The sequence below is a fragment of the Mandrillus leucophaeus genome, unplaced genomic scaffold (assembly GCF_000951045.1).
Source record: "Mandrillus leucophaeus isolate KB7577 unplaced genomic scaffold, Mleu.le_1.0 Scaffold118, whole genome shotgun sequence".
Classification (NCBI taxonomy): Eukaryota; Metazoa; Chordata; class Mammalia; order Primates; family Cercopithecidae; genus Mandrillus; species Mandrillus leucophaeus.
Window position 1 is genome coordinate 3375577 of NW_012100098.1, and position 9297 is coordinate 3384873.

Here is a 9297-nt window from a genome sequence, read left to right on the forward strand (position 1 = left end):
AAGAAAGAAAAATTAAGAAATAAGCTCCAGACTGGGAGAAAACACTTTCAAAGCATGTATCTGATAAAAGACTTGTATCCAGATTATATGGACAATTTTTACAACTCTATAATAAGACAACCCAATTAATAAAAGGGCAAAAAATTGAACAAAAACTCCACTAAATAAAATATATAAAAAGCAAATAAGCATATGAAAAGATGTACAATATCATTGGTTATTTGTGAAATGCAAATTAACCACAATGAGGTATCATGGCACCCAATAGAATGGCTGAAACTTAAAAGACCAGCAATATCAAGTACAGTGGAGGACAGAGAACAATTAGAACTCTCACGCATTGCTGGCAGGAATGCAAAATAGTACACCACCTTTGGAAAAATTTGGCAGTATTTTAAAAAGTTAAATGTACATTACTATACAACCCAGCAATCCCACTCCTAAGTAGTTATCCAAGAGAAATAAAAACACATGTCCATATGAAGACTGTTATGTAAATGTTCACAGCAGCTTTATTAATAAATAGCCTAAAACTAGAAACAACACAAATGTCCATTAACTGGTGAATCGATAAATTGTGATATGTGCCTATAATGGAATACATTACTTGGCATTAAAAAGGGATGAACTGGCTGAGCGTGGTGGCTCATGCCTATCATCTCAGTGCTTTGGGAGGCCAGGCAGGATCACTTGAGCCTAGGAATTCAAGACAGCCTGGGTAACATTCTGATACCCCATCTCTACAAAAATAAAAAAATTAACTGGGGCTGGGCACGGTGGCTCATGCCTGTAATCCCAGCACTTTGGGAGGCCGAGGCAGGTGGATTGCCTGAGGTCAGGAGTTCGAGACCAGCCTGGCCAACATGGCAAAACCCAGTCTCTACTAAAAATACAAAAATTAGCTGGGCATGGTGGCGCACTCTTGTAATCCCAGCTACTCAAGAGGCTGAGGCAGGAGAATTGCTTGAACCTGGGAGGTGGAGGTTGCAGTGAGCTGAGAGCCTTTGCACTCCAGCATGGAAGACAATCAAAATTCTGTCTCAAAAAAAAAAAAAAAAAGAAATTACTTGTGAGTACTGTTAAAAATATAGACTTGGGGACTTCACTTCAGTGATTTTGATTTTTAGATCTGGGGCAGAAAATAGAAATGAGCATTTTTAACCAGACCTCTAGGTGATTCTGATATAGATAGTCTTTAGCTTTAAGGCACAGGGTTAAGAGGTCCCCAGTTCTCCTAGGATAGAACTCAAACTCCTTAACATGTCTTTCAATGTCTTACAAGATCTAGTCCCTGCTTAGCTTTTCACCTTCATCCATGAGTACTACCTCCTACACCCTAGACTTAAGCTATACTGTATTTTCCCATTTTTTAAAGTAAACATAGCCCTATAATGCTTTTTCTCCCCTGTTGATCCTACTCCATCTAACTTTTCAGCGAGGCAACCAAACACTCACACACACATATAGATACACACCTCTGCCTTGCTAATACCTGTTTACCATTCAATTTAGACATCAATTCCTCTACTACGAAGACATCCTTGATTCCCAACTCTAGGATAAGTACCCCTCCTAAGGGCTACTAGCCTCCTGTATTTCCCTTACCATAACACAGTTATCTAAAGTATTCCACCTATTTAATTATTCATCCCACTGAATCACTGTCTTGTTCTCCAGTGAATCCTCAGTGCTTCACACTGTACCTGGCATATTGTATGTACTCAATAAATATTTATTGTATTTAAAAAATGAATGACTTTTCCTTATAGAAGTATGAAGTAAGGGAAGCAGAATTTAAAAATTGTACTTACTCCAGCCTGGCCAACATGGTGAAACCCTGTCTCTACTAAAAATACAAAAATTAGCCTGGCATGGTGGTGCACTCTTGTAATCCCAGCTACTCAGGAGGCTGATGCAGGAGAATCACTTAAACCTGGGAGGCGAAGGTTGCAGTGAGCCAAGATCATGCCATTGCACTGTAGCCTGGGGACAAGAGCGAGACTTCATCTCAGGAAAAAAAAAAAAAAAAGAAAGAAAGAAAGGAAAAAGAAAGTAATCCTATTTACAATAGCTACAAATAAAATAAAATACCCAGGAATTAACTTAACCAAAGAAATAAAAGAGCTCTATAGTGAAAATCATAAAACACTGAGGCAAGAAATTGAAGATAACATGAAAAAATGGAAATATATTCCATGTTTATGGATTGGCAGAATCAATATTGTTTAAATATCCATACTACCCAAAGCAATCTACAGACTCAATGCAATGCTATCAAAATACCAATGACATTCTTTACAAAAATAGAAAAGGCAATTCTAAAATTTATATTTTAAGACCCAGAATAGCCAAAGCTATCCTGAGCAAAAAGAAAAAAAAAATGGAAGAATCACATTACCTGACCTCAAATGATACTACAGAACTATGGTAACCAAAACAGCATGGTACTGGCATAAAACCAGGCACATAGACCAATGGAACAGAATAAAGGATCCAGAAACAAATCTATATATCTATAGAAAACTCATTTTCAACAAAGGTGCCAAGAACACATATTGGGGAAAAGATAGTCTCTTCAATAAATGGTGGTGGGAAAACTGGATATCCAATATGCAGAAAAATGAAACAACCCCTACCTCTCACCGTATACAAAAATCGAACAAAAATGGATTAAAGACTTACATCTAAGACCTCAAACTATGAAACTACTAAAAGAAAACATTGGGAGAACTCTCCAGGACATTGAAGTGGGCAAAGATTTATTGAGTAATACCCCACAAGCACAGGCAACCAAAGCAAAAATGGACAAATGGGATCACCTCAAGTTAAAAAGCTTCTGCATAGCAAAGGAAACCATGAAAAAAGTGAGGAGACAACCCACAGAATAGGATAAAAATATCTGCAAATATTTTCTCAGGCTATACAAGGAGCTCAAACAACTGTATAGGAAAAAAGAATCTGACAACCCAATTAAAAATGGGCAAAGCATCCAAACAGACATTTCTCAAAAGAAGACATACAAATGGCAAACAGGTTTATGAAAAGGTGCTCAACATCATTCACTGATCATCAGAGAAATGCAAATGAAAACTACAATGAGATATCATCTCACCCAGTTAAAATAGCTTTTATCCAAAGGACAGGCAATAATAAATGCTGAGAAAAGGGAACCCTCGTATGATGTTGTTGGGAAGATAAATTAGTACAACTACAACGGAGAACAGTTTGGAGGTTCCTCAAAAAACTAAAAATAGAGCTACCATACAATCCAGCAATCCCACTCCTAGGTATATACCCAAAAGAAAGGAAATCACTTTGTCAAAGAGATATCTGCACTCTCATATTTATTGCAGCACTATTATTCACAAGAGCCAAGATTTGGAAGCAACCTAAGTGTCCATCAACAGACGAATGGATAAAGAAAATGTGGTACATATACACAATGGAGTACTATTCAGCCATTAAAAAAAAAAAAAAAGAGATCTCATGGGTGCAGTGGCTCACACCTGTAATCCCAGCACTTTGGGAGGCCAAGGCAGGTAGATCACTTGAGCTCAAGAGTTTGAGACCAGCCTGGGCCACGTGGTGAAACCCTGTCCCAGCTACTCAGAAGGCTGAGGTGGGAGGATTGTTTGAGCTCAGAGGTTGAGGCTACAGTGAGCCATGAGCACACCATTGCACTCCAGCCTGGGCAACAGAGTGAGACCCTGTCTCAAAACAAACAAACAAACAAACAAAACCTCCCAGAAGTTCATATTTTGGTAAGAGTAAAAAATAATTTGGAAGTGGATAGTACTCTTTGGTTGACTTAATTCTTCCAACTATGAAAGGTAAGCAGAAGAGAGAATATGGTTAAACAAATCTCATTCTCAAGTTTATAATCTAAGGTAAACAATATTTTTTCAAGAATGTTTACAGTCTAGGTGTGGTGGCTCATGCCTGTAATCACAGCACTTTGGGAGGCAGAGGCAGGCAAGTCACTTGAGGTCAGGCGTTCAAGACCAGCCTGGCCAACATGGTGAAACCCCGTTTTTCTTTCTTTCTTTTTTTTTTTTTTTGACAGAGTTTTGCTCCTGTTGCCAAAGCTGGAGTGCAATGGCGTGATCTTGGCTCACCTCAACCTCCACCTCCCAGATTCAAGTGATTCTCCTGTTTCAACCTCCCGAGTAGCTGGGATTACAGGCATGTGCCACCACGCCCGGCTAATTTTGTATTTTTAGTAGAGATGGGGTTTCTCCATGTTGATCAGGCTGATCTCAAACTCCCGACTTCGCCGGGTGCGGTGGCTCACGCCTGTAATCCCAGCACTTTGGGAGGCCGAGGCAGACGGATCACGAGGTCAGGAGATGGAGACCATCCTGGCTAACAAGGTGAGACCCCGTCTCTACTAAAACTACAGAAAACTAGCCGGGCATGGTGGCGGGCGCCTGTAGTCCCAGCTACTCGGAAGGCTGAGGCAGGAGAATGGCGTGAACCCGGAAGGCGGAGCTTGCAGTGAGCCAAGATTGTGCCACTGCACTCCAGCCTGGGCGATAGAGGGAGACTCCGTCTCAAAAACAAAACAAAACAAACAAAAAAAAACAAAACTCCCGACCGACCTTAGGTGATCCGCCCATCTTGGCCTCCCAAAGTGCTGGGATTACAGCTGTGAGCCACTGCGAATGGCCAAACCCTGTCTTTACAAAAAATACAAAAATTAGCTAGGCATTGTAGTGCACACCTGTAATCCCAGCTCCTCGGGAGGCTGAGGCATGAGAATCGCTTGAACCTCGGAGGCGGAGGTTGCATTGAACGGAGATTGTGCCACTGCACTCCAGCCTGCGTAACAAAGTGAGACTCTGTCTCAAAAAAAAAGAATGTTTACCTATCCATCATAGCTTGCCAGGAATAAGAACAAAATAAAAAAAAGAATGTTTACCTCACAAAAAGACATCTGATTGATCAACTATAACTATAAACTGAAATAAAAAAAAGTTTGTCAGTAAGTAGACAAGATTCAGATAAATAACTTAATATATGGGATTATTAACTATTAATAATTTTGGAACATTTTTCTTTGGTTTATTCCTAAGGACATGGCGGAAGTTTCATTTTATCAAATGCTTAATGAATTATACCTTTATATACTAAAGAAAGAAGGAGGAACAGTAATTTAAGCTCCTAGTTTGTCAGCTAAGTAAGACATGCTATTTTATTGAATCCCCAAAAGTCAATTAGGATTGAACCTGCAATTCCCATTATGAAACTATGGTTGAAAGGTTAAGTAACTTGTCCAGGAAAGAACAAGGCAGGTAGGGTGGAAAGTGGGAACAGAGTTAACATTTATTATCAAGTCTGTAGTAAGCAATGCCAAGTATTTTACATACATTTTCTTGTTTGAGCTTCACATTACCCCTAAAAATATATACTACTCATTGATGTGCTAATAAACAACCAGCTCCCCGGGGAAATAATGTGTGCATATCTATACCTATCTATATAAATCTATAAAAATGTTACTAATATAAAGCATGTGTAGCTTACAGTTTACAAATAATAAGTATAAAATACTCTTTTTGTGAATTCCACACAGCCAGTTGATTCCACAAGCTTTCAGTAATCTTTCCAAACTCTTCTATCTCAGCCAATTTATGATGGCAATTCAACCATCATTTGATACTTTCAATCTGCTAATCTTTTTCCAATATATTTCTTGTCCTTAAGTCTGACATGTGATCTACTATTAAACTACCATTCCTCATCCATTACCATTTTTCAATCTCATACAAACTTACTAAAATGAAACTTCTTTCAGCTTTAGCACTATTGATTGCAATAATGCTATCTTTTTAGCTTTTTGTATAATTGCAGGGTTGTAACTTTGTTGATTCTGCATTATTACTTGCAAAATCTTGAAAATAATTCAAGGCCGGGCATGGTGGCTCACACCTGTAATCCCAGCACTTTGGGAGGCCGAGGTAGGCAGATCACTTGAGATCAGGGGTTTGAGACCAGACTGACCAACAAGATGAAACCCTGTCTCTACTAAAAATACAAAAATTTGCTGGGCATGTTGGTGGGCACCTGTAATCCCAGCTACTTGGGAGGCTGAGGCAGGAGAATCACTTGAACCTGGGAGGTGGAGGCTGCCGTGAGTTAAGATCACGCCACTGCACTCTAGCCTAGGCAACAGAGCGAGACTCCATCTCAAAAAAAAGAAAGAAAGAAAGAAAGAAAATAATTCAAAATACATGTTTTAAAATTTCACTTAAATGATACTATTTTCCACAGTGAAGGTAGTTCTTTATAAGTCCAGGGAGATGATTTTCACAAATCAAAACAACTTAAAATGATGTTTCTAATAAAAGACATATATTCATTACTTTTTAGTAATACATTCTTAGGCAGAGGTTTAAATCTATTTTTGACTGGGTGTGGCAGTTCACGCCTGTAAGCCCAGTGCTTTGGGAGTCCAAGATGAGAAGATCGCTTGAGGTCAAGAGTTCAAGACCAGCCTGGGCAACATGTGACACCCCATCTCTACCAAAGGTTTTTAAAAATTAGAGAGGTGTAGTGGCATGTGCCTGTTGTCCCAGCTACTTGAAGGCTGAGGCAGGAGAATCACTTGAGTTCAGGAGTTTGAAGTTACAGTGAGCTCTGATTGTGCCACAGCACTCCAACCTGAGCAACAGAATGAGACCCTGTCTCAAAAAAAAAAAAAAAAAAATTAAATGGAATGACTTTAAACTGATGACTTAACCATATCTTCAACTTGAGATTCATGCTAATGCCAATCTTTAATTTTTCCAAAGTTTCTGCAGTGCATTCTATTAGTTGTTTAATTTTCTGAATGTTAGTTGATCTTAACTGCAGTGCAATTGAAAGTAATGAAAATTCGTGAAGAATATCAATCATTAAAGTAAGGTATTGCAAGAAATTAATATTAGCTAATCTTGTTGCCAGGCCAGAATAAAAATAATGAGAAAAATGCATTTATAATGTAGGATATGTGTGCCATGTAGCATTGGCGGTTGGTAAAGTACATGTCCACCCATCTCAACCTAAGTACTTGGCCAATTTTAATAATGTCAGTTTCAAGTTATTTAGCTACGATTTCCAGCTGTTTCCTTTTTTTAGGTTGGTGGTAAACAGAATAAATTTTATCCATAATATTATTTTTTTTCTTGAGACGGAGTCTCACTCTGTCTCAGGCTGGGGCGCAGTGGCGCGATCTCAGCCCACTGCAACTTCCACCTCCTGGGTTCAAGTGATTCTCCTGCCTCAGCCTCCCAAGTAGCTGTGACTACTGGAGTGCACCACCATGCCCAGTTAATTTTTGTATTTTTAGTAGAGACAGTGTTTCACCATGTTAGCCAAGCCAGTTTTGAATTCCTGACCTCAAGTGATCTGCCTGCCTCAGCCTTCCAAAGTGCTGGAATTACAGGCATCAGCCACAGTGCCCAGCCTATCCAGAATATTTTTAAATGATTGAATTATTTCAGATACTGAATTATAATTGGTAACAGAGCCAAATGATGACATTAGGAAATTTTTCTAACAAATCTGTAGCCACTCCAGTCTTCCTTCCCATTATCGTAAAAGCACCATTACAACAAAATGCAGTTTACTTTCAACTATTCATTATTAAATTTCAAATATTCATTACTGAAGCCACATATAAAGTAGACAATATCGGCTGGGCGCGGTGGCTCACGCCTGTAATCCCAGCACTTTGGGAGGCCAAGGCAGGTGCATCACTAGAGATCAAGAGTTGGAGGCCGGCCTGGCCAACATGGTGAAACCCTGTCTCTACTAAAAATACAAAAATTGGCTGGGCTTGGTGGCATATGTCTGTAATCCCAGCTACTTGGCTGAGGCAGGAGAATCGCTTGAACCCAGGGGGCGGAAGTTGCAGTGAGCCGAGATCGTACCAGTGCACTCCAGCCTGAGGGACAGAGCGAGACTCTGCCTCAAAAGAAAAAAAGTAAAAGAGACAATAATGTAGTAGAAATATAATCTGTGGGTGGCAGACACCAATTCTTTTTTTTGGAGATGGAGTCTCACTCTGTTGCCCAGGCTGGAGTGCAATGGTGCGATCTTGGCTCACTGCAACCTCTGCCTCCAGAGTTCAAGTGATTCTCCTGCCTCAGCCTCCCAAGTAGCTGGGACTACAGGCCCACACTACCATGCCCAGCTAATTTTTGTATTTTTAGTTTTAGAGATGGGGTTTCACCATGTTGGCAAGGCTGGTCTCGAACTTCTGACCTCGTGATCCACCCACCTCGGCCTCCCAAAGTGCTGGGATTACAGGCATGAGCCACCATGTCCAGCTGACACTAATTCTTTTAAAGCAACAAATATCTTTACCAATACAGCTTATTCAACTGTGTACTGGAGATAAATCTCTAGGTAATTTTCTTCCAATATGTAGATGCCTCATCAATTATAGTGCATATTTGCCATTCTCTTCCAAGATTCTTAAATATGTTGATATAATTTCTTTTGCAATATGTTCTGCTATTCCTGTTGCACTGTATCATGTATGTAAACATTTGCCCTATCTACTCCATTTTTCCCTCTCAACTCTATTGTTCCCTTCACTATTAGATAAAGGCCTATGAGTTTTTTGTTTGAGACAGGGTCTTGTTCTGTCGACCGGGCTGGAGTGCAGTGGTGTGATCTCGGCTCATTACAGCCTTCAACTCCTGGGCTCAAGACATCCTCCCACCTCACCCTCCCAGGTAACTGGGATTACAGGCACACACCACCACACCCGGCTTGTTTGTCTATTTATTGTATTTGTTTGTAAAGACAGGGTTTTGCCATGTTGGCCAGGCTAGTCTCTAGCTCCTGGCCTCAAGTGATCCCTGCCTGGGCCTCCCAAAGTGCCAGGATTACAGGCATGAGCCACTGCACCTGGCCCATGCCCATTCTTTATGTATTGTCTGTGGCTACTTTGACACATTTGGCACTACAGTGAGAGCTGAGTAGCTGTGACAGAGACTATAAGTCCCACAAAGCCTAAAATACTTACTATTTGGCTGTTTACACAAAAGGTTTGCTAACATTTGGTCTAGAAAAATCAACAAAACAATAAATCAGGCCCTGACTTGTTGCATTTGCCAACTTCCATGGTGTAAATACTCCCATTACAGCCAATTTCATTCTACCAATGTGGCATTTCTGAATGGAGTTGGGAAGACATGCATACAACATATGTAGTATTTCCACACGGGGATACAATGGACAAATAACCCCAAGAGCAGAATTATTAGTAAAATGAAGAAAAAAACCACAAAGTGATGACTTTTTAGTATT